Below are 13,617 nucleotides of genomic sequence, written 5' to 3' on the forward strand. Positions count from 1 at the left end.
TACTACTTGGGACCGAGAAGTCATGACTTGACAATTTTCTTAGACTCTGGCAGGTCTACCTTGGGTCAAAGTATCCAAGCCAATCTTTAGTTGGAGTAAGAGTGGGAACCCAGAGAAAGGGACAGAACCAGGTCATTACCACATCTTCCTGCCATCATAAATCCTAGAGTTATAAGAAAACTTAAAAATCATCTGGTATTGAATCTCTTGACTGTAGAACAGTAAATTGTATTATCTTTACTTTAGAGATGAGATACTTCAGATTCAGACACTTCGCTCAGCGGTTGTGTGGAGGTTAGAATCAGAGGCTCCTGACTCTTAGCACAGTGGTTTTTTCTGAGTCCATAGTTTGGATTGCCTAACTGTTGTCACTGCTACCACTGGGGCACTGGTCTTAAGACTTCTCTAGAACAAGGGTAGTAAGTGAGGGCAAGAGCCTCTTTTTTTTTTTTTTTTAATTAATTTATTTATTTATTTATTTTTGGCTGTGTTGGGTCTTCGTTTCTGTGCGAGGGCTTTCTCTAGTTGCGGCAAGCGGGGGCCACTCTTCATCGCGGTGCGCGGGCCTCTCACTATCGCGGCCTCTCTTGTTGGGAGCACAGGCTCCAGACGCGCAGGCTCAGTAGTTGTGGCTCACGGGCCTAGTTGCTCCGCGGCATGTGGGATCTTCCCGGACCAGGGCTCGAACCCGTGTCCCCTGCATTGGCAGGCAGATTCTCAACCACTGCACCACCAGGGAAGCCCAAGAGCCTCTTTTTTTGGAAGGAAGTCACTCACTATGTGTAGCCCACACTTAAAGAGTGGGGAATTATGCTCCAGCTCCTTGAGGGAGGAGTATCTACATAAATGACTTGGAATTCTGCATGAGAGATTTGTCTCTTTCTTCACATTTATTTATTCAATTATTTATTTATATGGACTCATTAATTTCTATATTTTACACTGAATTATAATCCATTACTGCTTTATTTATTTATATGAGTATGGACTCATTAATTGCTATCTTTTATACTAAATAATAACCCATTACTACTTTATTCATTTTGTTGTTCAAATTGTTCCAACTTTGGCCACTGGGAGTTCTTTCAGTTGGATGTTGTGTCCCTTTGACATATACCCTCATCAGTGTGGATATTTAGGCTCTCTCTCTCTCTCTCACACACACACACACACACACACACACACACACACACATACTTTCTGGCACTAAAAGATACTCCATGTTCATCCTGTATATTTCTTGTTCTTATTATAGAATCAGCCATTTCTCTATGTAGCTCTGGTTTCTTTTATTGGAGAATGGTATTAGGAACCAAGATCTGGGTGGTAGGTGGGCTCATTGCTACTGGGGTGTTCTTGTTTCTCGGTTCTATTAGTTTACAGAGCAAGGAAATATATGTGTGTATACTAAACCATATATGTACACATAACTATAAATATTTCTATATAGCCATCTATATTGAAAGTAAACTAAAAATGAGCTCATACTAGTATCTTTAACTCTAATCTATTACCATGTGGATTATTCTAGCCTCCTCTTCTTTCTGTGTATAACCTCCCACTCCAAAAGTGAGAAAGTTTGTTCCTACTATTTGCCATCAATTTACTTAATTTTTCAATTCCAGTATATATGTATAGTGGTATCAGAATTCTTAACCTGTAAACTGTAAGAAAGAATTTTATTAACTAGAGTACAGGGCTTACATACAGTTTTTTTGCTTTCATCTTACAGATGCCCCTCATTTCCAAAATTACTTAGGTCAGAATCTTTTCCCACTTTGCTTCATATACCTGTAACAGTCAAATTATTTTGTCACATTCTACATTCTATCTTGGGATCCCCTGAACTTCTGATTTTTAAAATTACTATTTTAAGGTTCATTCTTTGTGTTGCAAAGTCTATAGGTTTTGATAAATGCATAGTGTCATGTATCACCCTTACAATGTCATGCCAAAGAATTTCGCCACTCTAAAATATCACCTTTGCTTCATCTAGTCAACTCTCCCCCATAACCCTGGCAACCACTGATGTTTTTACTCTTGCTATAGTTTTACCTTTCCAAAATGTCAGATAATTGGAATTATACATTAAAAAGCCTTATAAGTTTGGCTTCTTTTACTTAGCAATACATTTTTAAGATCCATCTGTCTTTTTGTGGTTTGACTGCTCATTTCTTTTTAATTAATAAATAAGTATTCCATTATGTAGATGTACTGCAGTATGCTTATCCATTTACCTACTGAAGGAAATCTGGGTTTCCTCCAATTTTTGGCTATTATGAATAAAGCTGCTATAATCATTCATGTGCAGGTTTTGGAGGGACATAACTTTTTGAATCAGTTGGGTAAATACTTAGGAGTGCAATTGCGGTATCATATGTTAAGACTATGTTTAACTTTGTAAGAAATTGGCAAACTGTATTCCAAAGTAGCTGTACCACTTTGCATTTCCACCAGCAACGAATGAAAGTTCTTTTGCTCAGTATTCTCACCAACCTTGCTACTGTCAGTTTTTACCCACTTTATTCTAATAGATGTATAGTTGTATCTTATTTTTTTTCCTTAATTTATATTTTTAAGATGCATTAAGTTTATTTATTTCTTCACAGTTCAATTTTCTAGGGTATGTAAGAAATTCAGTACTTTTCTTTTTAACATCTGTACACGCAGTTATATTTTCAGTGTAAGCCAAGTGTTCTTCAGTTGTATCTTTTGATTGTTGCTTCTATTCCAATTCTTGTGATTTATTTTTCAAGAAATTCATAATTCTTAAATTGGATTTCCATTTATTATCTTCCCATTACGATAATATTTAACTTTTTTCATTGTTTATGTCATTTTTCCCTACATTACACTGCATCTTCTTAAATTTGACCTTTATATCCCTTATTCAAGATTCTGAATTTCCGTCTTCTAACTAAGGTTTTTGTTTTTTTTTTATAAACCACTTTATTGAGATAATATATCACACAATTCTCCCATTTAAAGTACACAATTCAATGGTTTTTAGTATATTCACAGACTTGTGCAACCAACACCAGAACCAATTTTAGAACATTTTCATCAACACAAGAGATAATCCCACCCCCCCCCCCATAAGCAGTCATTCCTCATTCCTGTCACCCCAGTCCCTGGTCACCACTGCTCTGCTTTGTGTCTCCATGGATTTACCTCTTTGGGTCATTTCATAGAAATGGAATCATTCAATATGTGGCCTATCGTGTCTGGCTTCTTTCAGTGAGACCATGCTTTCAAGGTTCAGCCATGCTGTAGAGTGTGTCAGTATTTCATTCCTTCTTTTTGTTTTTTTTAGTATTAGTTGTTTTGTTTGTTTGTTTGTTAGTTTGTTTGTACTGCAGGTTCTTATCAGTCATCAATTTTATACACATCAGTGTATACATGTCAATCCCAATCGCCCAATTCAGTACACCACCATCCCCACCCCACCACAGTTTTCCCCCCTTGGTGTCCATACGTTTGTTCTCTACATCTGTGTCTCAACTTCTGCCGGGCAAACTGGTTCATCTGTACCATTTTTCTAGGTTCCACATACATGTGTTCATATACAATATTTGTTTTTCTCTTTCTGACTTACTTCATTCTGTATGACAGTCTCTAGATCCATCCACATCTCAACAAATGACTCAATTTCGTTCCTTTTTATGCTGAGTAATATTCCATTGTATATATGTACCACATCTTCTTTATCCATTCGTCTGTTGATGGGCATTTAGGTTGCTTCCATGACCTGGCTATTGTAAATAGTGCTGCAATGAACATTGGGGTGCATGTGTCTTTTTGAATTATGGTTTTCTCTGGGTATATGCCCAGTAGTGGGATTGCTGGGTCATATGGTAATTCTATTTTTAGTTTTTAAAGGAACCTCCATACTGTTCTCCATAGTGGCTGTATCAATTTACATTCCCACCAACAGTACAAGAGGGTTCCCTTTTCTCCACACCCTCTCCAGCTTTTGTTGTTTATAGATTTTCTGATGATGCCCATTCTAACTGGTGTGAGGTGGTACCTCATTGTAGTTTTGATTGGCATTTCTCTAATAATTAGTGATGTTGAGCAGCTTTTCATGTGCTTCTTGGCCATCTGTATGTCTTCTTTGGAGAAATGTCTATTTAGGTCTTCTGCCCATTTTTGGATTGGGTTGTTTGTTTCTTTAACATTGATCTGAATGAGCTGTTTTTAATTTAGCTGTTAAATTCATTTGTATAGTTTCCTTATAGCATCCATTTCCCTTTGAATTTCTGTACTTATTTTATCTCTTCTCTTTTAAAGGCTTCATGTCCCTGCTTTTTAAAAGCTTGATTTATTCATAAAATTATTTCTAGTGATATGATTTCTTCCAAGTCTTCAAAATGATGAGAAGAGAACTATCTAGATCTAGTGTGCCCACCAGTCACTGTCTGACTCATTGTTTTCTGAGGGTTGCAATCTCTGAAGCCACTTGACTAAGAGGAACTTTGGAGTGGGGTGGGGAACAATGTCTCACTACTTCAAAATAATAACTTACTATAGCAGAGAAATAGATGTGCTGTTTCGGGCTGATAAAGGTCTGAGTTTCTGATCTGCAAGCAAAGATGTCAGTGAGAAATTTTATATTCTTTATACTCAAGCAAGAATGTTTCCCTTCCCTTAGGTGAAAACCATATGCCAATGTCTCTTTCATATTCAAATTCTCGTTTCTGCTTCATATGTTTTTAATTAGTGAAAATGCTCCCTATGGTCTGGCAGTATGTTGACTGTCAGCCTTAGTTTTAGATGTAATTACAAATTATAATCATTTCCTGAGTTCCCATAGGTATTCCATTAGGAATTGGGCAAAACTGAATTACAGAAATCTAGCCAAATGTTATAACATGATGGTAACAAAAAGTATTTCAGCATAAATATAGGATTTCCTTTACATATATAGCTTATAAAGTAGAGAAACCTTTCAAAACACAAAGAAAGTTTAAGACATCATAGCAGATTACAGCAGCAACACTTTTATTTAATAATTAAATCAGTAGTATATAATTTTAATAAAATATCTGAGATGCAGGTGTTAATCCAGTGCTGTCCACACATTGTTAATGGCTTGCGCAGAGACTGAAACAGAGATTCTGAGATATATAGGAGAAACTGAAAAGAACCATAGGAATAACACTAAATCGTAATATGAAAATTGTAAAGAGGGACTTCAAAAATTAGAGGCTTCTAGACACCTCCCTTCATTCGTGGGGATTACTAGCAAATAAGAAAAGGATCTTTAATCCATGTTTTTATAGCTTTATAGAGGTGTGATTTTTATACAGTAAAATTCACCCATTTTGAGTGCACAGGTTGAAAACTTTTAGTAAATATATATAGTTATGCAGCTACAAGCATTTTCAAACTTAATAATAACATTTCCATCACCTCTCAAGAGTACCTGATATCCCTAACCAGTCAGTTAAGGCCTCCAGGACTGACCTCTGAGAACAACTGCTTGGTTTCCAGTCACTATAGTTTTACAGTTTTACCTTTTCTAGAATATTATATAAATGGAATCATACAGAATGTAAGCTTCTGTGACTGGTTTCTTTCACTTACATGATGTTTCTTAGATTTATCTGTATTGTTAGTGTTTTAGTAGTTTGTTCTTTCTTCATCGCTGAACAATAGTTCATGGTATGGATATCTTACATTTTGTTTATCCATTCAGCAGTTCGTGGATGTGTGTTCTTTACAGTTTGAAGTTATTCTGAGTAATGCTGCTATAAATATTTGCATAAAGTTGATCAGCAGACACAAATGTTCATTTCTCTTGGGTAGTGGAATTGTTGGGTCATATGGTAAACTTATATTTGAGTTTTGAAGAAGCTGCCAACATGTTTTCCAAAGTGGCTGCACTGTTTCACATTCCAACTAACAAGACAGGAGAGTTTCAGTTTCTCCACAACTCGTCAACACTTGATAGCATCAGTTTTTTTTAGTTTTAGCTATCCTAAATGTGAGGAACACATTCAAAGGCAAAGCATGTTTGCATGTCTCTCCAAGCTTGCTTGGTTCCCTGGGGTATCACATACACATGTGTAGTTTATCAGTTAGCCAGGCATGCATGGAACATTTATTATCTGTTCTTCTACAATCTCTTGGCTCCCATTACCAAAATCCTCCTATAAATTCTTAGCTGCTCTGTAACCTACTTCACACTAAGCCCACTAAGAACACCCCAGTGATAGGTTTTAACTACTTAAGTGTAGGAGGGGTAGAAATGGCCGTATTGTAAGAAGGCTATAAGGTCACCATTATTTACCAAGGAAGCATCAGTTATTCCTGAGTAAACCTTCTCAAGTTGTTGTTGGCATTTGGTCAATTTCCTGTGCCCTGAAATTTTTTTTTAATCATTTTATTCAGTTTATTCTTCTCTTCATGGGGGAGGGGGGGAATTTTTCCCCCTGCCCTCCCCCTCTCTTACTACCACTACCAGAAGTAGCATGATTAGTCCATTTTTGTGAAGAGGAAAAAAGCTGTATACACACACACACACACACACACACACACACACACACACCCCAAAATGATGCTAAGTGCCATAATATATCTGCCTCAGCCAGGCTGTGTAGGTTCTGAAAAGCAGTGAGGCTGAGGCTAGGGAAGTAATGGAATTAGGCGTTTTCAGTGCATGACCACAGGTCTTATACATACCTGGTCAGGTGAAAGAGTAGAGAAGTGTAAATCATAGCAAGAATAAGTTTTATCTTCAGCTTGGGAGAAGAGTCAAGAAGAATATGAAGAACAAAAATGTTGAATAATTTAGTTATCTGTGGATGTATTACATGTTATTTTAATGATAATGACGGTCTATTACTCTTTGTCATTAGTCATGATTCTAATATAAAAGGAAATGACCAAAAGTAAAATTAAGAATAAAGAGAAATTTCCTTTGTTAAGTATTTGAACAAGCCAGAGGGAGAAGTTATAAAACTATCTTTTCCTTCAGCACATTATGAGTAGAAAAAAATAAATTTCTGGCAAGATTTGTAATCGAATTAAGATAAACTTGAGAAATACCTGATACTATTTCTAGATGCAAATGACTATAAATTATATTAGGCTATAAATTGTGATAAGATTTTGGATAGCAGTACTTAGCAATTAATTATAATTGATACACAGTATACAAAGTACTACTATGATAATACTCATTACAATTATTTCCTACCCTCTCTCAATTTATTAATATACAACACATTATGTATTAGAATTATTTAATTACTCAGGAACAAAAGAATGTATTATGTAGCCAGAATATGGATTTTAAGAGAAAAAAATTGTACGTAGGCAAAGCCTTATTATTATCACTACTTATATTATTATCTGCTGACTACCTCTTTTGTGCTCTAGCCACTGTATCCTGTACCTTTCATAAAACAACTCCACTGAGATAAGTGAATCTTCACGGGTAGCTTAAAAATGTCACTCTGTATCCTGAGTATTCTCAGAAGGGTAAATGTTGCATGTAGGTCTGACAAAGAAAAGAAAATTATATGTGCAACACACAATTGTCCCTGATAATAGATGCCAGGAAATCTAAGTGAAGCCATTCTAAATGGGGCAGAATGATGACTCTCCCACCCACATTTTTGCAGTTCTTTGTTGATTAAGGCTGGAATTTTATTTTCTCATCTGTTTACAGATTTTTCATTTACTTTTATTAATAATAATACACCAAATTCCCAGTGCTTTATGTATTTTGAAATATATTCACTTGATTTCTTTGATCACAACAACTCTATTATCCTCATCATACAGATGGCTTTCAGAGGAGTAAAGTAAGAAAATTAGTAAGTGCTTGTATTAGTCATGATTCTATCCAGTGGCCAAAAGTAAAATTAAGTAAAACCCAGAATTTGCTCTCAGGTATTTTTAAAAGCCAAATCAAATGTTTTTTTCCCATCTTGCATGCTGATGCAATCTCTAGAGAAGATGTTATTTCTTTTGTAGTCAGAAAAATGAAGGCCTTCAGAACTGTCAATGAGAGGTATCCTTTTTCTGGAAAGTATTGTTAGACACAGACACCCTAGCAAGACATGACCCTTGCTAAAGATTAGAAAAACTAAGTTCTGGCTAAACATCCACAATGAGAGGAGGTAATTTAGAAAATTTGCAAACTTTTAGTTTGTTTCTGCAGTAGTTTATCTGTACCTAACGCCTTTACCAACGTCTAACTTGGTTATAATTTTCTCTCCGTGTATGTTTTTTCTCCTACTGAACTATAAAATTACTGGAGGTAGAGTTTATGTTATAAATTTTACATAGTGCTCACCATAATGCTTTGCACACTACACTTCACAATAATTGTTTATTAAATGAATTAATTACACAACCCGATTCTTGTTTTCATATTATAATTACATTTCTTTGGTTTACTGACAAGAGCTATCAGTTTGCATAAGCTGAGGAAAAACCATACAATAGAGGGACAGACAATAATGAACCAATGTGGATGATATGTGGGAAAAAAACAGCGAAATCAGGGAAAAGAGCTAAAGTAAGTTAGGGAGAACTGGGAGTTAGCAAGAGGAAGGATGAAGTTGTTCAGAAAAGGCTGGAAAAGGCACTGATTGGACTTGACCTTGGCTAGATAGCAAAGAAAGGAACTCAGGAGAACGGGAACCTGATATAACTCCTACAGCAGTCAGCCTGGGAGAACATTTTCCTAAAAGAAAATTCAGAAAGGATAAGACTTCCTCACTGAACACGGAGGTGCATGGTATCACCAATGAGACTGCGTAGAAGCCGAATGGAATAAAGATAAAAACCAACTCTCCTCAATTAAAACAGATGAAGATCCACTCTGTAGCTGTGACATAAGCCATGTTGAATCAACACTGGAACAGGACTTCCCTGGTGGCGCAGTGGTTAAGCATCCACCTGCCAGTGCAGGCGACATGGGTTCGAGCCCTGGTCCGGGAAGATCCCACATGCCGCGGAACAAGTAAGCCCGTATGCCACAACTACCGAGCCTGTGCTCTAGAGCCCTCGAGCCACAACTACTGAGGCCCGTGCACCTAGAGCCCGTGCTCCGCAACAAGAGAAGCCACCGCAGTGAGAAGCCAGCGCACCACAACAAAGAGTAGCCCCCGCTCGCCGCAACTAGAGAAAGCCCGTGTGCAGCAATGAAGACCCAACACAGCCAAAAATAAATTAAAAATAAATAAATAAATAAATTTATTTTAAAAAAAACAACACTGGAACAGATGGCAAGAGCTACAATAAATGCATATGTACATACATACATAAAATTCCCCTAAAGATAAATAAATTAATTAATCAATTAATTAATTTAAAAAACTGATTGCAAGAAATAAGAAAAAATCTAGTTAATAACAACAACTGCCAATCTAACAAAAAATATGTTTCACGTGTTTGAAAAAAGGAAAAAATGGTTCTTTTAAGAGCCAATCACAGAATTCCTATCAGGATGACCTGGCATTTGTGGGGGAAACACCAACACTAAATAATAAAGATGAGGCCCCAGAATGTGAGAGTGAAGGCAAATGAGCTAAGAAAGGGGATGAAGATTCTAGGAGAGAGAATGACCCAGAGTAATTGTGGGAGGCCTGAACACTGGTAGGAGAAAGAATCAGAGAAAATTCCCTAGTGAGAAAAATGATGAAAGCTCTTAAGCACAGGGACATCTCTCCTACACTTTTAAGAAATGTGCTTCACTATTTGGGGACGTAGCCCATCTCCATCACCACAAACCTTGCGTAAAATTTGCTAAATATAAGCATGAGTCAAAGGTACTTTGAGAGGTGAAATAAGAAGAAGCTATCCAGTTTGGGGGAGAGGGGGAGTTTGGACAGGGGGTATAGAAAAATGTTATACAGGAAAGGAAAGGCAGATTAGAAGATTTTTAGTATAAGTAGGAGGTTAAAGTCAGAGGGAACTAGAGAAAAGTCGGACCCATCCCCTCTCTCCTGTGTTCCTTCTCTGAGACAGTTGAAGGGTACTTTATTTCCCACTATAATATTGTGGTAGTTTGAGACAATCATATTTAAATCTTCATGGGCAAGTGGGCTATCCTCACTCTGTGAATAAGGAGTCGGGAGATGCCTGGGAACGTGCACCCCCTGGGGATAGTCTTCAACAATGATGGGGGATAAATGCTCCAGCTCCTGTGTCCTGATCAGGACAAATCTAAGGGTTACTTACACTGTCTCCGGACTTTCCCAGTGGGACTGAGCCAGTAATGTCTTCTCTGAAACTTTGCTTGTTACCTTGCCCTGTTTGGCCTTCTTCATGTAACCTCTTCTTGAATAAACCCTTTTCACCAGAATCATTGTCTCAAGGTCTGTTTTGGGGAACTGAACATAAGACCAGAGGTTAAGGAGGGCTGTACAAGGGAGGGGCAGTTGAACACACCTGATCCTGAACTCTTGGTCCACGGCCTGTGTCATTTACATCCGGGTTACCCCTAGCCTCAAGCACAAGATCAGCATAAGGGGGAGTCTTCCGTGCAGGGCTGCTGAATGCATGAAAATGAATGAATACTGAAACCTGGCTGGAAACCGAAGGAAGGAAGACTTTGCCCCAGAGCACAACAGAGTAAGATAAGATGCAAAGCAGGGGAAATTATGTATATGGGTAGAATAGAGAACTTGTGAAAGGTAAATAGTTTGGGGCCTTTCTCACGTACACCACTGACTTTTTTTCTTAACTGATTTCTGTAGGACATTGACTAATGTCCCAAGCATCCTGAATGCTCAGGGAAGTTGGACAACTGTCTGGCACACTGCCCCACCAAGATTCAGTCGTGTTCACCTCCAAACCTGTTAATGACATTTATAGTTGCTATTGTTATTCCAAAATATAATGAAATATTATGTGAACTGATGAAGCAGAGTTGAAGAAAGACACATGTTTCTATGAATACTTGGTTAAATGTTTTGAAAAGACAGCAGAGAATAGCTTAAAAAATGCTGTCAAAGTAGGGATGGGGGAAACAACTATTAAAAAAAAACAAATCCAGGAAAAAATTAAAATCTGGAAGGATGCTGCATTATACTGCTACACAATGTATCCTTAGGTTCTCACTCTACTTTAAAGATATTAAAGCTGGACATGGTAGGTAAGGCGTTATGGATGCACTCTGACATGAAAGGTGAGGTGAAAACCAAATAGTGTATCTATACTCAAAAGCCTTGGTTCTGGCTTAAAAGATTGACTGGAGGATGTACAAATGTGCATTTACTTAAAACAAAATGTTAACCATTTTAAAAAATGTACTGAACTTAACCAACTATTTGATTAAGAAAGCAGCTACCAAGTGAGTCCCAATTGTAATGAATATGAAGTCTTTTTTAAAACTATTAGGCCACACAAGGCTCCCAAGCCAAGGAAAAAAGTGAGCTAATGGAGACAGTAATTTGAAACAGTTAAATGAACACACTCTAGAGCCAGACTGGTCTAATCACTTGCTGGGCCTTTCCTTTACAGACATACCTTGGAGATATTGAAGGTTCAGTTCCAGACCGAATGTTTTGGCTTCCCAGTGCATATAAAAGTTATGTTTACATTATATTATAATCTATTAAGTGTGCAATAGCAGATGTCTAAAAAAACAATGTATATACCTTAATTTAAAAATGCTTTATTGTTTAAAAATGCTAACCATCATCTGAGCTTTCAGTGAGTTGTAATCCTTTTGCTGGTGGAGGGTTCGAAATATTGCAAGAATTACAAAAATGTAACACAGAGACATGAAGGGAGCCAGTGTTGCTAGAAAAATGGCACCGATAGACCTGCTCAATGCAGGGTTGCCCAAACCTTCAATTTGTAAAAAGCACAATATCTATGAAGTGCAATAAAGCAAAACGCAATAAAATGAGGTATGCCTACACTGACACTGCATGGTGCTTCAGACACATTGTTAGATTCAATTCTCCATCACTACCTTATTAGCAAAAGACTATATCACAGATAGTGAAATTCAGGCTCAGAGAGATTAATTGACTTGTCCTACATCACACAGCTAGTTGGATTTTGTTGAGGTGGCTGTTATTACTGCTGCTATTATTTTAGTCAGTGATAAATATACAACAGAAAATATAATGCGTGGTCAGAGTTGAGGAGGTAAGCAACTGAATCGTGTTTTGCTTTCCCAGAGTTTAAGTGAAATGTCTTCCTGAAACCACTCCAACCTCCTGTCCAGTAAGCTTTCAAATAATTTTTTTTAAATATTTATTTATTTATTTGGCTGCGCCGGGTCTTAGCTGCGGCACGCAGGATCTTTAGTTGCGGCATGTAGGATCTAGTTCCCTGACCAGGGATCGAACCCAGGTCCTCTGCATTGGGAGCACGGAGCCTTAGCCACTGGACCACCAGGGAAGCCCCCCAATAATTCACTTTTATGTGGAAACAGAGAAGTATAATGGACAGAGAAGCAGGCGTTTGAACAAGAACAGGTGGATTTGTGCTGATACTATCACACTACTTTGAGACTTTAGTAGAAGCTGAAGCTGCTGATTTTGTCACCAACACTCATTTTCCCATCCCCTTTTGCCTGATAAAAACCTGCTCCCTTTCTTTGGTCAGCCTCTTCCTCTTGCCCATTACTGTATAATGTCTTCCTGGACAAGTCCAAGGAATAGGCACATGGCCCACACCAGGCCCATCAGAGCTCTTCCCTGGAAGTTTCCACATGGGGGTACTGGTCGCTTTCTTCCCCCTCATATGTGAGAACTTATCTGCAAAAGAGAGACCAAAAGGGATGAGCAGGGATGAATGAGGAACGAGGGCATGAGACAGCGCCCCCTGGTGGCATGGACAGTCCTTAGTTACCGTCCCCGAGGGCCTGGTTCCTGCAGGATTTCCTTGTGAACAGCTCTAGGATCTTTATCAGGTTGAGACCATCCCACCCTACCCTCCAAAGCCCCCTTTTCCTAAGCATGCCTATATTGAGTTCCTGTCTCTTGCAACTGAAAGAATCTTGAATAGTATTCTGACCTCCGGAGGATAAGTTATCACAGCTTTATCTTCATTTTCTATGAGGGTAAAGTAGGCAACTCATGGGATTATTGAGGGCTAAATTAGATTATACATGGGAAACGCCTTCCACATAGTAAGTGCTCAATAAATAACAGCTATTTTCATTGTTGTTATTGTTAATGCTGAAAAGAAGGCTCTGAAAAAAAAAACACACACAAAGGTCTCTATTATAATGTAAAACATTGACATTATCTAATTTATACTTTGGTTTCATGTGAATCTGGTCAAAATAAATCCATCACAGGAAGCTGTATCTCTTGGTGAGCAAGTACCACGTTTGGGGCTAAAATTTAAGGACCATACCCTGGAAATGGGAACTCAATTGACATGCTGCCCACAAGTGAGAAGCCACTGGGGATCCCATTAGCAAACCTCAAACAAGAGTCGTGGAAAAATCATCTTGGAGTGATACTTTGGGGCAGGCTTCACCTTCTATTGGAGGGGGTTTTATTTGGCTTTTTAACCAGGGACATGCTGTGGTGCAGTGGGATCAATTTAGTTTTAATTTGGAAGTGGCCTGACACACAATTCAATAAAATGTTGGTGATAAATCTTTGCTCTACTCCAAGACCCTGGAGGCTAATA

The sequence above is a fragment of the Balaenoptera borealis genome (assembly GCF_965194805.1).
Source record: "Balaenoptera borealis genome assembly, chromosome: 7".
NCBI lineage: Eukaryota > Metazoa > Chordata > Mammalia > Artiodactyla > Balaenopteridae > Balaenoptera > Balaenoptera borealis.